We start from the raw sequence: 18,836 nt of genomic DNA on the forward strand, positions 1-18,836 counted from the left end.
CTCTGTTCAATAAACAGAGATGGCTCTAAAGAGAGGACCCAATGTGCTGAGCAGTCTTGGATAAAGAACACCGACAGTCAGAGATGGAAAGATACCTTCGTCGGACAGATGAGAAAACTGAGGTCCGCATGACGGAGCGACTTGCCCAGGGTCAGGCACCTGCGTAGGCACCTGGATACATATGCGTGTGCACGCACGCAAGGCCGCGCACGCTGGGCTCTGGCCGGCACGGCCCTCACGTGCCCTCACGCACGTATGCCCCGCATGGGTTCCCCCAGCGAGCTATCCCTGCGCCCACCCCTTCCCCTGCCCGGGCCTCCGGAGCTGCTCACACGCAGGTGAAGACTGCCCCCTGGTGGGCGGGAGCCCTCGGGAGGCCCGCAGGCCCAGCGTCCTGCGCCCGTAATCCCTGAAAGGGGCTTCTCTGGAATCACCCCCAGGCCCTGGGGCCAGGATCGAGGCTGCTCTGGGAACTGGGCTTACACGGGTGTGGGTGGGGACCTCTGGGATCTTAGAACCAGGAAAATAATAAAGCAGAGGCTTGATGTTGCAAGTTTAGTTCCTGGAAGCTGATTGAAATGGAGATGAGCAACAGGAAAGTTTTTTTGGGGGGGTTTCTAGAGATCAACACCTCTTCCAAGGAAGGGACACAACCAGGGCTGGGCAGAGAACGTGGGCTGCAGCACAGTCACCTGAAGGCCGGGAGCACGGAAGTTAGGTTGGCCCTCTGGGACTAACAGGTTTAGCAAATAAAAATACAGGATGCCCAGTTAAATTTGAATTTCAGATACATGTGAAAGTTTTTTGTATAAATATGTTCCGTGCAAGGAGAGGAGAGTGTCTGTGCAAAAGGGTGGGAGTTGGGGGGTTGTGGTGATGGAGACTGCTTACATATAGAGAGATGGAACAAACAGGTAAAACAGTCACCCACCACACTCGTGGTTTCTGTGGATTAAACCAACTGTGGATTGAAAATATTGGGGGAAAAAACGGCTGGTTACAACTGTACCAAACATGTACAGGCTTTTTTTTCTTGTCATTATTTCCTAAACAATATAGTATGACAATTATTTATGTAGCATTTACATTGTGTTTTGTATTACAAGTAACCTAGAGGTTACAGGAGGATGTGTGTAGGTTACAGGAGAATGTGTGTAGGTTACATGAAAATACTATACCGTTTTACATAAGGTATTTGAGCATCCATGGATTTTGGTATCTGAGGGAGTTCTGGAACAAATCCCCCATGGATCCTGAGGGACAACTGTACTAGGGATAATAGGAGCCACGTTTCTCATTACTGGAAATGAGAGTAGGAAATATGGAAAAAAGAAAAGAAGAATAAACCCAGTGGAATTAGAGATATTGGTGTGAGCTCAGTTTGCAATATGTAGAGGTATAAAAATACAGATATAAATGCATGAAGGACTATATGGACTGTATGTATGTATGTAGAACTATTGTGGACTGCATATTTATATCCCTCTCCCAAATTCATATATTTAAACCCTAACCCCCAACGGCATAATATTAGGAAGTTGAGCATTTGGAAGGCAGTTAGATTTAGATGAGGTTATGAGGGTAGAGATCCCCATGATTGGACTGTGTCTTTTAATAAGACAGAGAGACTAGAGCTTGTTGTCTCTACTATGTGGGGATACAGTGAGAAGATGGTCATCTGCAAACCAGGAAGTGGGCCTTCACCAGACATGGACTCTGCACCCTGATCTTGGACTTCCCAGACTCCAGAATTGTAAGAAATGCATTTCTGTTGTTTAAGCCACCTAGTCTATGGTATCTTGTTATAGAAGCCCAGACTGACTAAGAAAATGTCTCTAGATATAAAGTTGGAATGTGTGTGTGTATAGTTTGCTTGTATGTATGTATATCTATATCTACATATGTAGATATATGAAGATATATGTAGAGATACATATATTCTCTTTTTTATTATTTTTATACTTTAAGTTTTAGGGTACATGTGCACAATGTGCGGGTTAGTTACATATGTATACATGTGCCATGCTGGTGTGCTGCACCCATTATCTCGTCATTTAGCATTAGGTATATCTCCTAATGCTATCCCTCCCCCCCTCCCCCCACCCCACAACACTCCCCAGAGTGTGATGTTCCCCTTCCTGTGTCCATGTGTTCTCATTGTTCAATTCCCACCTATGACTGGGAACAGGCATATATTCTCCATCTCTACTGAGAAGATGTAGGGATGGCAACACCCTAATAACAATGACCACATTCCTTGGTTTCTAAATACCATTCTGTGCTAAAAGAAACCAGAGCTCCTTGCAGAAATAGCCACTTCTAAGACCAGAGCTGAAGAAGTACTGTCAATTACTAAGTGACAGTGACAGTTATTACAACATCCAACTATGATTGTCTAGTTCTCCCTGTAGTTGTATCATTTTTTTGTTTCATGTATCTTGAAGTGCTATTATTAAATACATACACATTTAGAATTGATATCTCTTCTCAAGGAATTGACCCCTTTATCATCTGGGTTAGTCACCTTGGCCTGCCTAACAAAATGCCAGAGAACAAGTGGCTTAAACAACAGAAGTTTACTTCATTACTGTTTTGAAGCCTGGAAAGTCCATGATCAATGTGGCAACAGGGTTGGTTCTGGTGAAGCCTCTCTTCTCTCCTTGGCTTATAGATGGCCACCTTGTTGTGTCTTCATGTATTAGTCTGTTCTCACATTGCTAATAAAAACATACCTGAGACTGGGTAATTTATAAAGGAAAGAGATTTAATGGACTCACAGTTTCACATGGCTGGGGAGGCCTCACAATCACACAATCATGGTGGAAGACGAATGAGGAGCAGAGTCACATCTTACGTGGCGGCAGGCAAGAGAGCTTGTGTGGGGAATCTCCAATTAATAAAACCATCAGATCTCGTAAGACTTATTCACTATCATGAGGAAAATACGGGGAAACCGCCCCCATGATTCAATTATCTCCACCTGGCCCCACCTTTGATATGTGGGGATTATAACAATTCAAGGTGAGATCTGGGTGGGGACACAGCCAGACCATATCACTTAACATGGCATTTCTTCCATGTATGCAGAGAGAGATCTCTGGTGTCTCTTCCTCTTCTTATATGGACACCAGTCCTAATGGCCCCACCCTTATGGCCTCCTTTAACTTTAATTACTTTTGTAAAGGCTCCATCTCCAAATACAGACACTTTGATGGTTAGGACATCAACATATTAATTTTGAGAAAACACAATTCAGTTCAAAAAATAATCTGTACCATTGTGACCCATGATCATCTTTATCTTCTTGTCTATTTTGTCAGATATTAATATAGCTATACCAGCTTTTTTGTGTTTGATGTTTGCATAAATAGCTTTTTTCATTCTCTTACCTCTGTCAGTGTGTTAATACTTAACACGCATCTCTTCTAAACAGTGTTTTACTGTGTCTTGTTTTTTAATTGTCTGACAAACTCTGCATTTTGAGTGCTTAGTCTTTTATTAATTAAATTATTGACATGGTTTGCTTTAATTCTACCATCTTGCTACTTGTTTTCTTATCTGTTTCCTCTATTTTTCATTCTTTTGTTTCCCCTTTCCTGTCTTAATTGAGTAATTTTTAGTATTCTATTTTCTCTACTGGCTTTTTAATCATACCTCTTTGTACTTTTTTATTTTTTATTTTTTTTGCAGAGACAAGCGAACATTTATTTTTGTACCTTTCTTCCTATGTGTATTTCAAGTCTTTTTCAAAACAAGGCCTGAGGAATCTCCAGATTCAATTATGTCCCTGGGCTTTGTTGACAGCTGCAGGAGTCTTAGGGAGCCTTGTACAAATGCTAGAGTTACTCATTTACCAACATTAAACCCGAGAATAGAAGATGCAACAAAGCAGGTTTCCTTCCTCCATGGAATGTGCTGATTTCAGACAAGGCAGCAGCCAATGTAGAAAATGCTGGAATTTTTCTTTGGAACTGGACTGTGATGAGAGGTGCTTGCCATGAACATAAGCTACTGTCTTTTCTTTGACCCTTCCTTTCCAGTTTTTGAAGATAAAGCCGGAAATAATCTTCTCTGAAGATACTTGATAAAAATTCCCCCCCAAAAAACAAAAACACATGCTTCCACTTCACTGATAAAAATTTACTGCAGTTTGGCACCTAGGTCTAGTTCAGCTGGCGAATGAGCTGATTGATGCGTTCACCCCGATAGCAAGGTGTGCCTATCTCCTTGAGGAAGCCCACTCTATTTTTGGTAGCATGACAGGCCACTGAGAAGTGGAAAGGGTACAAGAACCATGAGATCTCCTGGAAATGCTACTCTGGGAAGCCAATTTCATGAATGAGGTCTTCCAAGCAAATGACACCAAACTTCAAACTTCCCTAGGTGCTCCTCAATTAGTGTGTTGTCTGTCAGAAGGATGGTCTTATTCTTGACCTTGGCTTGTCCACGTTTCAAAATGAGTTCCCAGACAGACTTCAGACTTGGAAATCCCCAAGTCACATAAGGTTCCACTATACGCAGCTCTTTTAGGTTCTGGGGGGTGACTTTTACAAAGACACCACTAAAAATTTTCTTTAGGCAAAGTCTTGCAATGGTTCTCTGCACCAGTAAACATGCCATCAATCCTTTCAATGCATTCAACAAAGGCCAAGGAATGTTTATCTGGTGATTCCAAGGCACGAGGATTACTTCTAGTCATCTGAGACGCACCTTGTCACGTTTCCGCCTCCAGGAATCATGTAGAAATGATTCCAGTTCCAGTCACTTAAACCTGAGCCCTTTTCCTTTCCTCTGCTCCTTCTTTGCCAAAAGTGCCTGCTTTGCCTGGGTGGCTTTGAGGGCTTGATAAGCCTTCCTCTTTTTCAGGAGATTTTCTGGAACCAAAGGGATTTGTCTTTCCTCTTGCTCCACCATCTTTCTAGTGTTGCAACTACCTGCACTTTTTATGTTAGTAATTGCTTTAGAGGTTACAATAGGTGTTCTTATCAGACTTTATCTTGAAATAATATACCATACACACAATTTGAGATTCTTAAAATAGTATAATCTCATTTACCTGCAATCCATCTTTTGTGTTATTATTGCCATATACATATTTCTGCATGAATTATGAACTCCACAATACGATATTATTTTTAAATGAAAATGTTAACTTTTGAATAATTTAAGAAAATAAAAATATAGTGTTATATTTATTCACGTTTCCCATGTGCCATATTCTTCAATCCTTCCTGTAGATCCAGATTCTCTCTAGTAGCATCTCTCTTCAGCTTAAAGAACTTCCTTTAGCATTTAATTTAGTACAAGTATGCTGTTGGAAAATTCTCTCTGCTTTTATGTTTAACTTAATATGCCTTTATTTGTCTTCATTTCTGAAAGCTATCTTCACTGAATATTTAATCCAACATTGATAATATATTTCTTTCTGCAATTTAAAAATGTTATTCCATTGTCTTCTGGCTTTCAATTTTTATGATGAGAAGTCAGCTGTAATTCTTATCGTTGTTTTCCTGTATATAATGTGCATTTTTATTTGGTTATGTTTAAGAACTTTTTTTCCCAGTTTTAACTTTCAGAAGTTGGGCTATCAAAATGCCTGGGTGTGATGTTCCCTGTATTTATCTTGATTGAGATTCACTGAGCTTTCTATATGTGTGACTTGCTGATTTTGACCAATTTTGGAAAATTGGTGGGAAGAGCCATTATTAAAGTTTTTTAAATCCTTATTTGCAAATCTTAATCCCTAGGTCAGCAGTCCTCAACCCTTTTGGCAGCAGGGACTGGTTTCATGGAAGATAATTTTTCCATGGACAAGGGTGGGGGATGGTTTCAGGATGAAACTGTTTCACTTTAGATCATCAGGTATTAGTTAGATTCTCATAAGGAGCATGCAACCTACAACCCTCGCATGTGCAGTTCACAATAGGGTTTACACTCCTGTGAGAATCTAATGCTGCCACTGATCTGACAGGAGGCGGAGCTCAGACAGTACACTCACCTGCTGCTCATCTCCTGCTGTGCAGCTCAGTTCCTAACAGGCCATGGGCTGGTACCAGTCTGCAGTCCTGGGGTTGAGGACCCCTGCCCTAGGTTGTCTATGGACTTGTTTCTAATTGAGGTTTTCCTGTTTCTTCATCTGCATTTTTTTTATTTTGGAAAAAATCTCAAATTTTCAAGAAAGTTGCCCAAATGAAGCAAAATCTTTTTTCTCTAAATTATTTGAGAGGCAATTTCCAACAAGATGCCCTTGCCCACTGAATACTTTTGTATGTATGTATTGCCTACAACAAGGATATTCTCCAATATAACCTAATGAGATCATCAAGGTCAGGAAATTAATGCTACTATATTACTATCATCTCATCTTCAGATCTCATTCATGTTTAGTTGTCTTAATAATGTTCTTTACTGTAAAATATTATAGTCCAGAAACTCATGATGGATTTAGATGTCATGTCTCTTTAGTCTCCTTTAGTCCATAACAATTTCTTTCTTTCTTTGCATTTCATGATTATGACTTTTTTGAAGATTATAGGACAGTTATTTCATAATACATCCCTCAATATAGATTTGTCTTAAGTTTCTCCATGGTGTATTTTAGTTTTTGCATCACTGGCAGAAATATCACAAAAGTGAGCTATACCACTTGAGGTGGGACATCATTGTTATTTATCTCACTAATGGAACGAGTTATGCACAGAAAATTTACCAAGATAGACCATATTTTTTATGAGGCTTTATTTTTATGAGACCTTATAAAATCTCAATAAATTTAATAGTATTTGAGAAATACCAAGTTTTTTATCTGACCACAATAGAATCAGATTTGAATCAAAAATAGAAAAATAACTAGAAAATCTCTATTTAGAAACTGAATACTGTAAGTCTAAATAATCCATATGTCAAAGAATAAATCAAAAGAAATTGTAAAGCATTTTTCACTGAATGAAAATGAAAACACAACAGAGCAAAATCTGTAGAATGTTACTGAAGCATAAATTAAGGAGAAATATATGGCACTAAATGCCTATATTAGTAAAGAGGACAAGTCTCAAGTCAATGGCCTCATCTTCCACCTTAAGAAACTAGAAAAGAAGATTAAATTCAACCCAATGTAACAGGAATAAAGAAAATAACAAAGAATCAAATGGAATTCAATGAAATAGAAATCAGAAAAATAATAGAGAAAATTATGAAACCAAAAGCTGGCTCTTTGATAATATTAGTAAAATTGACAAATTTCTAGCCAGACTAATAGAGAAAAAAGAAACAGAGGACACAAATTACCAATATCAGGAATGAGAAAAGTGGCATGACTATGGCTTCTAAAGATACTATGAGGAAAAAAGGGGATACTGTGGACAATTTCAGGCCAATAAATTGAACAACATAGATAGAATGGACAAATTATTTGAAAGACATGAGCTACCAAGTCTCACTCATGAAGAAATAAATAATATTTATACTGATAACCCTATACTTATTAAGCTAATTGAATTTGAGTTAAAATTCTTCTCATACACACACACACACACACTCAAACTCACACAAACCATGTGCAGGTCCAGAAAATGACAAACGTGAAAGAACTTCATAAACAATTTTTTTTAATTTCAATAGCTTTAGGGGTACAAGTGGGTTTTGATCACATGGATGAATCATATAGTGGTAAAGTCTGAGCTTCTGGTGTACTCGTCACTCAAATAGTGTACATTGTACTCAATAGGTAATTTTTCATCCCTTACCCCCTCCCAACCTCCCCACTTCTGAGTCTCCAATGTCCATTATACCACTCTATATGCCATTGGGTACCCATAGCTTAGCTCCCACTTATAAGTGAGAATATGCAGTATTTGCTTTTCAGTTCCTGAGTTATTTCACTTAGGATGACGGCTTTCAATTCCATCCAAGTTGCTGCAAAAGACATTATTTCATTCTTTATGGCTGAATAGTATTCCATGGTGCGTGTGTGGTGGGGTGTGGAGGTGTATGTGTGTGTATGTATATATATACACTTCAGATATATATACAGATCGTGCCACTGCAGTCCAGCCTGGGCGACGGAGGGAGACTCCATGTCAAAAAAAAAAAAAAGCATAAAGGTGGAATGCTGCCTTTGTTTTTGCCCTTTTATGGCTTCTTCTGGTTATTGTCATGGTGACTGTCAACCATCATGGCCCTGGTAGGAGTATTGTTTAGCATGGAAATGTGATTATAATAAAGCCTGAGGTATTTTTGAAGTTACTGGTCGTCTATCTTGGTTCTAACCATCTCAGCTGGTGTGGTTACAAAGGGAACTTTTTTATCACGGGTGTCCTGTTTCTTAAAGATAAGCAGAGTTAGGACAGGTAGAAATTCAGCTATGTTATGTAGGCATTACACCAGTGGGAATGGATCGAATGGTAGATCTAGTTTTAGTTCTTTGAGAAATCGCCATACTGTTTTCCATAATGGTTGTAGTAATTTACATTCCCACCAGCAGTGTATAAGTGTTCCCTTTTCACCACATCCACACCAAAATCTATCGAGTTTTAACTTTTTAAAAATAAACATTATGGCTGGGGTAAGATGGTATCTCATTGTGGTTTTAATTTGCATTTCGCCAATGATTAGTGATGTTGAGCATTTTTTCACGTTTCTTGGCCATTTGTATATCTTCTTTTGAGAAAAGTATGTTCATGTCATTTGCCCATTTTGAATGGAATTATTTGATCTTCAACAAAGACAAAAACATACACTAAGGAAAGGACACTCTATTCAATAGTCCTGGGAAAATTGTATAGCCACTTATAGAAGCGTGAAACTGGATCCCCATCTCTCACCATATACAAAAATTATCTCAAGATGGATTAAAGACTTAAATCTAAGACTTGAAAACATAAAAATTATAGCAGAAACCCTACGAAAAACTCTTATAGACATTGGCCTAGGTAAAGAATTTATGACAAAGATCCCAACAGCAAATGCAACAAAAACAAAAATAAATAAATGGAACCTAATTAAACTAAAAAGCTTTTGCACAGCAAAAGAAATAATCAACAGAATAAACAGAAAACCTAAAGAATGGGAGAAAATATTTGCAAACTATACCTCTGATAAAGGATTAATGTCCAGATTCTGCAGAGAACTCAAACAAATCAACAAGAAAAAAACTCATAAAAAACTATTAATATAAGGAGTTATTTGAAAACTCAAGCAGATTTCAAACCTAGAAGAAATGAATATTTTTTTAAAAATTCATAAGTTATTACAATTAACCTCAGAAGTGAAAGTCAAAATAAACAAATTTTCAGAAAGGAAATGAAGTAGTAAAATAGTTCCCCCATAAAAATTCACAGCCTACATAGTGTTACAGAGACATTATATCCAAGTTTTAAAGAGCAGATGATTCTAATACTGTTTATTTAAACTATTCCAGAGCATTGGAAAGAGAAGGAAAACCTTCAAATTCTTTTTATGATGTCTGTATAATATTGATAACAAAACTTGAGAAAGAGGCCAGGCATGGTGGCTCATGCCTGTCATCCCAACATTTTGGGAGGCCAGGGCAGGCAGATCGCTTGAGCCTAGGAGTTCTAGACCAGCCTGGGCAACATGGCGAAACCCCATCGCCACAAAAAATAGAAAAATTAGCCATGCATGGTGATGCACACCTGTAGTCCCAGCTACTCAGGAGGCTGAGATGGGAGGATTAACTGAGCCCAGGGAGATTGAGGCTGCAGTGAGCTGTGATCATACCACTGCACTCCAGCCTGGGCAACAGAGTAAAACTGTCACAAAAGAAAGAAAAAAATAACTTGAGAAGGACTGCACATGAACACACACACAAACACACACAAAAGAAAATTCTGTATCAATCTCATTTAGGGAGATATATGTCAAAATATGAAATGAAAAATTAGCAAAAATCATGAGCACATTAAGAATAAAACATCACTATTTCTACCTCTGATATGAAGGAGTAAAACACCTAACAAATCAACCTTTCCATAAATGACAACTACAATCTCTGGGGAAAAAATTTAAAAGTAAAAAATAAGCCAACTACCCTGTCATTGAAAAGCGATCAAAGAGAGGAGGCAGTGGCAGATGTGGGGTAAATTTCATGTTTTGTGACTTGACTCTGTGAGTAGCAGCAGCTGTTGTGGTCGTACTTGGCAACAGAAACTCCAATAGAAAAGCATATCATCATTCTTCCTGAAGGAACTAAAGAAAGGATACTGGGGAAACCAGAGCTGCCAAAGAGAGAGGATACCCTAGAAAAGAGAAAACCAAAGAGGAAGAATCCCAAAATCTGTGTATAAACTCTGCCCAGTCTGGCTCCCCTGAAACACGTATGTACAGGGCAGACTGGAGGCAGTCTGAACTGAGGTCTGAATTGCCACACACTACGGGCAAGAGAGACTTTGAAGTATGACTCTCCCAAGTTAATTGCTTCATAAAACAACACATCAACACTATTTGGAACAATATAACAAACTCCAGAGCCTCCACAACATAACATTCAAAATGTCTGGAATACAATTCAAAATAATTGACATACAAAGAACCAGAAAAGTGTGAACCATTCTCAAGGGAAAAAGCAACCAACTGGGATTCAGTCCTGAGAAGAACCAGGTGTTGGAATGATCAGATAAAGACTTTAAAAGCAGCCACCTATGCTCAATGGGATAAATGGAACCTTCTCAAAATAAATGAAAAGATCAGAAATCTCAGCAGATAAATAAAAAAATAAAATAACCAAAAAGAGATTTTATCTGAAAAATTTAATATCTAAAATAAAATTCACTGGATGGGCCTATTTGCAAAATGGAGATGACAGAGGAAAGAATCAATGAACTTAAGGAAATCAACCAATCTGAAGAAAAGGGGAAAAGAGCACCTCAAGGACATGTGGAATAACTTCAAAAGTAGAGGAGGAAGAGAATGGAGCAGAAAAAACATTTAAAGGGAAAGGTCTGGAAACTCTCTACATTTGATAAAAGATGGGAATGTGAAAAATTAAGAAGCTCAGCAAACATCAAACAGGAAATATTTAAATAAAAACTTCATTGGTTACATCATGGTCAACCCACTGGACCCAAGGAAAAAGACAGAATCTTGAAAGCAGCCAGACAAAAATGAAAAGTTACATTTTTATTTGGACAACAACAGTTTAAATGACCACAGACTTCTCCTCAGATGTCACAGAGGTCAGAAGACTGGAGAACAACATCATTAAAGTGCTGAAATAAGAAAACTATCAACATGGAATTTTATATCTAGTTAAACTTGAAAAGTAAAAGCAAAATACATTTGCAGATAAAAGAAAAGAAAATGAATTTGTTCTAGCCATTAATTCTGGCTTATGAGAGATGATACCAGAGGCAAACCCAGATCTTTAGGAATGAATGGAGACCAACAGAAATAGTGAATATCTGAATAAATCTGAGTAAATATAAAAGTCTATTTTTCTAATAATTTCTTTCAAATAAATATGAATAAGGAAAAATTGTGAAATTCTCTTGTCCAGTTGATAATGTATATAATACAACTGTAACATAAATGCAGGTGAGGTTATAAATTAACCTATATGGTCACAAGGTGCCTATATTTTATGTAAAGTGGTACAATAGCAATCTTAAATAGACTGAGAAAAGTTAAGGATATGTTGTAATGCTTAGAACAATGACAAAAATAAAATTTAAAAAAACAAAGAGGTATAGATTAAAAACTAATAAATACATAAAATGAATTAAAAAATGCTTGAGCAATCCAGAAGAAAGTAGAAAAACAGGAAAAGAGAAACAAAAAATAAGTGACACAAATAAATAACAAAATGGCAGACCTAAGTTCAAACATATCAATAATTATATTAATTATTAATGGTCTCAACATCCAAATGGAAACACAGAGGTTAGAGAAATGCATTTAAAAATAAACAATAAAAAACATAACCCAACACACTTTAAATATAAAGATAGGAATAAGTTCAAATTAAATGAATGCAAAAAGATATATTATGCAAACCATAAGAGAGCTAGATTAGGTATATAAATATCTGATAAAATAGAATTCAAGATAGAATAGTACCAAAAAATGAAGAGGGAAATTTTATAGTGACAAAAGGATCAATTTATCAGTGAGACTTAATAACCATAAATGAGTATAGATCTATCAACAGAGCCTCAAAATACATGAAACGAAAATTGACAGGATTAAAAGGAGAAATAGAAAATTCCATAATCACAATAGGTTTTTAACACCTCTCTCTCAGCAAGCAATAGAGCAACTAGACAGAAACATCAGTAAAGATCTATAAAAATAATGGTATTATTCAAGAATCTGAATAATAATATTCGCCATGTTGACCTAACTAATAGTTACAAAACACTACCCAACAACTGCAGAATACACATTTATTTCAAGTGTGCACTATGTGTTTGCTGAGATTTACCATAGTCTGGGCACAAAATAAGTCTCAATAAATTTAAAAGAATTAAAATCATACAGAATATTTCTCTAACCACAACCAAATTAAATTAGAAACAAATAAAAGTAAGATAGGCAGAAAAACCCAAAGCTTGTGATAAGATTCTTAACACACTCAGTAGAATGTTTAAAATTAAAAAGACTGACAATAACAAATGTTGGTGAGGATATGGAGCAACTGGAACCTTCATGCATTGTTGGTGGAAATAAGAAATGATACAACCACTTCCAAGAAGTGACAGGATTTTTTTTTTTTTTAGTTAAACAGCATACTCTGGTTTTTCTTCAGATTGCATAAATCTTTTACCTTTCACTAAAATTTTAACATACACCTACCATAGGACCCCACCAGCCCATTTCTAGGTATTTACCCATGAGAAATCCACACATTTGTCCACAATAAGCTCTGTACGTAAAAGTTCACAGAAGCTTTATTCTTAATAGCCAAAACACTGGAACCAACTTAAATATCCATCATTTAACTGAATGAATAAGCAAAAAATATAGTATATTTATACAAAGAAATACTACTCAGCAAGAAAACAGAACAAACTACTGATAAACACAAAAGCATGGAAGAATCTCAAAATCAGGCAGAGGAAAAGAAGACAGAAATGTATATATGGATGGATGGATGGATGGATGGATAGATAGACATACACACAGACATATATCTAGTATTACTCCATTTATATAAAATCTTTAAAAAATGAAGCATGTAAAGGAATAGAATCAGTGGTTACCTGGGACTCGGAGTAGAGGGAAGGGTGTACTGTAATGGGACATAAGGAATCTTTTGGGGCGGATGGAAAAGTTTTGCCTCTTGATTATGGTCGTAGTTTCGTGGCTATATACAACTGACAAAATAGTGTGCCCTTTAAGTGAATTCAACTTATTGGGTGTTATTTACACCTCAAAGATGATATTTTTAAATTTCAGCACAAAAAATTAAAAATGGGATCAAGTGGGATTATTCTAGGAATACCAGGATAACTCCTTAAAATCCATTAATACAGTTTATTATGTTAAGAGACAATAAAACATGTGATTATCTCCATACATTCTGGGGGAGCATTTGATCAGATTCTGCACTCATTCTTGATATTTAAATTTAAAAGCAAATAAAATAGAAATGTGTGGATATTTCCTTGACATGATAAAATATTTTGAATAGAGAACTACAGAAGCTATTGATTTTAAAGTCAGAAATAAGACAATGATTACTATATTCACTTCCTATTGCTGCCACCACAAATTTAATAGCCTAAAACAACACAAATGTATTCTCTTACAGTTCTGGAAGTCAGAGTCTAAATGGTCACACTGCGTTAAAATCAAGGTGCCAGCAGGGCTGCATTTCTTTCTGGAGGCTCTAGGAGAAAATTTATACACTTACCTTTTTCAGCTTACTAGAGGCTATCTGCATTCCTTGGTTCATGGCTCTCTTCCATCTTCAAAGCCAGTATTTGCATCATTCTGACCTTGGCTTCTAACATTGCATCTCCTTCTCTGACTCTTACTCTCCTGCCTGCCTCTTACAAGGACTCTTGTGATAATCTTCCCATCTCAGGGTCCTTAACTCAATCACATCTGCAAAGTTCCTTTGCCATGTAAGTTAACACATTCACAGGTTCCAAAGATTAGGACATGGACGTCTTTGGGGTGGCCATTATTCTGCCTACTACACTTACCAAGTGCAAATGCGGCCAATAATCAGGTAGACAAGATGGCCTATTCAATGGATCTCCATTGACCTCTTTACCCAGACACCCCAGTATTTGCTTAATGGGCTCACTAACAACATGGCCACAATAGCAGGGATGGAGGTTACACAAGGGCTTGGATTTCCCTTTAAGCTTGATCCAGCTTCCACTATTGCTGAGTACTCAGCTGCAGAGACCAATACTGAGTGCCCAGTACAGTATGTAGCCACCCTATTAGACACCTTCCATCATGGACGAGGAAGCAATTTACCCTTGCTGGAATAGACATTTCCTGGAATATGCATTTGTCTTCTCTGCCTGTTGTAGTTTGACTAACAGCAGCATCTATGCACTTTCCAAATACTTGAATTACCCTCCCAATCCCTTGCCACATTGTTTCTGTCCAGGAAAAATAATTTTAAAGCAATGGATGATAGGCTTATTTCTACAGCATACACTTGTCTTATCATGGAACCTCATCATCCCAAAGCAGGTGGAGTAATAGAACAGTGAACAAACCTGTTGAAGGCTTAATCACAGCTCCAATTTGGACTCACTCAACACCTTATGAGAGTTGGGTGTCATTTGCAGCATGCAGTATATACTCAGAACTGGAGACGAATAATATGGTTCTTTTGCTCTCATAGCCGAAAATGTGTGTATTCAGTAACTAAGGGAGAGAAATAGGAGAGGTGCCCCTATTAAACCTAATGGTCCCTTACAAACTTTTTTTCCCATTCATTGGGCTCAGCTGACATTAAGACATAAGTGCCCAAAAGAGAAATTCTTCCCCTAGGTAACTAAAAATGGTTCCACTAAACAAAGAACTAGGAACCTGTTTCTTTTTATGCCACTAATCAACAGATAAAGGCAAAGGGGGACTAAGGTTGCTATACCTTGTGTGGCAGCAGGGGAAAGTGTGTCAAGAACCCAAAGGATCCTTTGGAGCATCTTCAGTTATTAGCAAAATGAATAGAACATACAGTGACCCAATAGAGACAGTATTCAAAACCCTCAGGAATAAAGTTTTTGGTCGCTTCACCAGATAAATACCAAAATGATTACTACAATCTCGTGACCAGTTAGAGAAATGAGGACTGTAACAGCCACCTATACTTTTACTTGCGTTATTTTTAAAAAACAAAACAAAATTACCTTTCTGTTTGTTTTTTTTTCCATTTCCCCACCATTTTCATAGAATGTGTTTTGGTGGATAACTTTATAATGTAAGCCATGAGCTACAAAATATCAGTTGGAATTATATAGAAACTAGAGAGGGAAGGCTCATCACCAAGTGATAGTTGTAATTACTGATGGGACTTCAGGTGTCTCATCTGTTTTGGGGAAGATAGTGAGTTTGTTTTTTTTTCTATAAGAGATTATTGTATTATATTAAAAGGGAAAATGTTTTTGTTGCTATCAATGTTGTTTGTCAGTTTAAGCATGGATAAAAGAATATGGTTAGTCCAAGGAATGGAGTTTAATCATTATGGTGGGTTGACACTCAGTCTCCATCCCATCTTCTCTCTAGTATGCTTTTCTGAATGGAAGAACCTAGAAAACTAAGAACTACATTTTCCAGATTCCATTGTAGCTAGAGTTTTAGATGTACTTTATATGCTGCCAACTAGATTCATTCAAGGTTTGTGAAGTCTAACGTGAGGCAAAGGTGGAGGTGAGGTTTCTACTGCTTGTGCTGTTTCCTGCTGGCATCCTGTGGAATTGCTGGCTTTTCTGTGGCAACATTAACAGAGGTCCAAGTATCTAGCCACAAGCTTCAGGACTGCTGAGGCAGGGATTGGAGCACCCATCCTGCTGGTCAGTTCAGAGCAGCTCTGCATGATTCCAGAGACAGTAGCCATGATGACTTCCTCGTCAAAACAACTCCCTGTTCACAGATTGGCATTGTGATTTTTGAGATAGCAGCTCCCTGACTGCGGAAGAGTCACAGGGACTATTTCTGAAATGGTTTCTAAAATCTCAACCTAGAGTCTCTTTTTTCAGTCCTCCTGATAATGTTGAAATCTACTTAATAAATTCCTCTGTCTTGGTCATTTGGGTATGCTATAATGAAATACCATAGACTGGGTAGCTTATAACAACAGAAATTTATTTCTCACAGCTCTGGAGGCTAGGAAGTTCAAGATCAAGGCACCAGTAGATTCAGTGTATGGGGAGGGCCCACTTCTTGGTTCACAGACAGTGCCTTCTTCCTGTGTCCTCACATGGTGAAAGGGGCAAGGTAGCTCTCTGGGGCCTCTTTTTATAAGGGTGCTAAACCCATTAATGAGGGCTCCACCTTCATGACCTAGTCACCACCTGATATGGTTTGGGTTGTATTCCCACCCAAATCTCATGTCAAATTATAATCCCCAATGTTGAAAGAGGCACCTCGTGGGAGTTTATTGGATCATGGGGGCAGATTTCCCCCTTGCTATTCTCTTTGATAGTGAGTGAGTTCTCATGAGATCTGTTTTTTTAAAAGTGTGTAGCACCTCCCTCTTTGTTGTCTTCCTCCTGCTCCAGCCACATAAGACATGCCTGCTTCCCCTTCAACTTCCACCATGATTGTAAGTTTCCTGAGGCCTCCCCAGCCATGCTTTCTGTACAGCCTGTGGAACTGAATCAATTAAGCCTTTTTTCATTATAAATTATCTAGTTTCAGGTATTTCTTTATAGCAGTGCAAGAACTGACTAATACACCACCCAAAGCCCTCTCCTCCTAGTATCATCACACTGGGGATTAGATTGCAACCTAGGTATATTGAGAAGACACATTCGGACCATAACATCTTTCTTCTCAAACTAGCTAGAGTGGGTTTTGCTCTGTACCAAAATCTGGACCATGCAGTTTTGTTCATGTGAACCTGGATATTGATTTTCAGCTTTTAGAATCAACCTATAAATAAATCACCAAAGAGAATATAAAGGCTATTAATTTGACAGTATAAGAGTGATAAAGACTGATAGTTTTTAACCAAAATTATTTTCCTCTTTTTCCTGGGCACTTGAGTGGACTATATTTCCCAAACTCCCTTGCAACAAAATGTATCCATGTAACTCAGTTCTAGCCAATGAAATGAGAGAGAAGTGACAAGTGCCACTTCCAGGCCTGGGCCATAAACCTCTCCCATGTACCCTGGTCCATGCTCTTTGCCCTTTCCAGCTTGGCAAAAGGCAGATGCTTACCATGGAAACTGCATTGATTTTTGGTTGTATTCATAAAGCTTCCATCAGACTAAATCAATGAATGGCTTGCCAGTGCTGTTTTGTGAGCAATCAGTAAGGTTTTATTGTGTTTGAAACTTGTTTCAGCACCTATTAATAGCCTAATGAATACAGTTTAAGTAAAAGCACACATTAAAAAACATGAATATGAACAGGGAGAGAATAGGTAAAGGAAATGAACCTGAATAGCCTCAAATATACAAAATGGGGACTCAAGATATATTTTTATAATTTGTGTAGCAAGAAATAAAAATATGTTTATATAAAGTTCCAAAAGCAGTAGGTGAAAGGAAGAGCTTAAGTGAGTTAATTCTCATCTGTCACAGCAGGAAATGGCTGGATAATCTCTAAAACTGATCATTAAGAAACAGAAATGTATCATAGAAAAGAGAATCACAAGCAAACAAGACTTTAAAATAGAAAGTTAAAATTCCATCTGAATAATGCGCCTGGGATGAGGAAGCTCCAGATCAGCTTAGTGAGCATGAGATCTGTGCTGCTGCATAGGGCCCTGAACTTAAAGGGCTCCATGTCTAGTTTAATGTTCTGCTGTCGACGTTGTGAAATTCTTAATGACTTTGCCTTTGAACTTGTGTTGTCTAAATGAAATCCAGTGGACCAATAGAGCCTGCTTGTGAGCAGATATGCTAAATAAGCTTGTTGGCTAATCCTTGCTGCTTTATGCACATGGAGCTGTTGGCAATGCCACATGAGCACATAATCCAGTGGATGCACAATACTTGAGAATCAAAGGGAGTGCAGGTAAGTGTATAACATCTATGACTAGGCAAACAGGGCACTGATAGCCCTTGTAGGCCAGGCTTTCTATTTGAACCAGAACCTGCTGTGAACTCAGAAAAAGGGAAATGGTGTTCCAAATGACACAAACAACCAAGGAATCCTATCATATTCTTTTTTACTCATGTTATTTTCCTGTGTGAGCCAACCATTTGGGCTAAAAATGATGGCATAGAAGGAAAGGGAGAAATAGGAAAATCCATTGTTCTTTTTCCTTTTAGTCCTTCCTTACTCATTAGTAAGCTTAAGACAGACAACGTTGGTAGAATGTGTGCATATCAAGAACGAAAATAACGCCACTATCATTAGGAAAATGCAAACCAAAACCACAATAATGTATCATCCCACTCCAGTTAGAATGGCTATTACAAAAAAGACAAGAAATAACAAATGCTGGCAAGAATGCAGGGAAAATGGAACTCATCCATTTTGGTGGGTGGGGATGTAAATTAGTACAGCCATTATGGAAAACAGTTTGAAGGTTTTTCAAAAAACTGAAAATAGAACAATGACACAAAACAGCAATCCCACTACTGGGTATTTAACCAAAAGAGAGGAAATCAGTATATCAAAGGGATACATGGACCCCCATGTTTATTGCAGCACTATTCAAAGAGCCAAGATATGGAATCATCC

The 18,836-nt window shown here is 37.7% G+C and overlaps 1 long non-coding RNA gene and 1 pseudogene across 6 annotated transcripts in view; both read right to left on the bottom strand.

Moving 5' to 3' along the window:
• The window catches only part of LOC101058385 (uncharacterized), a 527,851-nt gene that overhangs the window by 493,811 nt on the left and 15,204 nt on the right, over positions 1-18,836 (bottom strand). The window contains exon 1 of one of the 6 annotated variants that reach the window (XR_010150244.1): positions 96-197. The exons of 3 other annotated variants lie outside the window; for them this stretch is intronic. This is a non-coding gene — a long non-coding RNA (uncharacterized LOC101058385). Of the gene's footprint in view, positions 1-95; positions 246-18,836 lie in introns of those variants that run through there. 2 more of the 6 variants (XR_010150247.1, XR_010150246.1) reach the window with 2 other exon arrangements.
• On the bottom strand, positions 4,062-5,012 carry LOC134808071 (ribosomal protein uL30-like; annotated as a pseudogene).

This window comes from Pan troglodytes, chromosome 13 (genome assembly GCF_028858775.2).
Source record: "Pan troglodytes isolate AG18354 chromosome 13, NHGRI_mPanTro3-v2.0_pri, whole genome shotgun sequence".
NCBI classification, from domain to species: Eukaryota; Metazoa; Chordata; class Mammalia; order Primates; family Hominidae; genus Pan; species Pan troglodytes.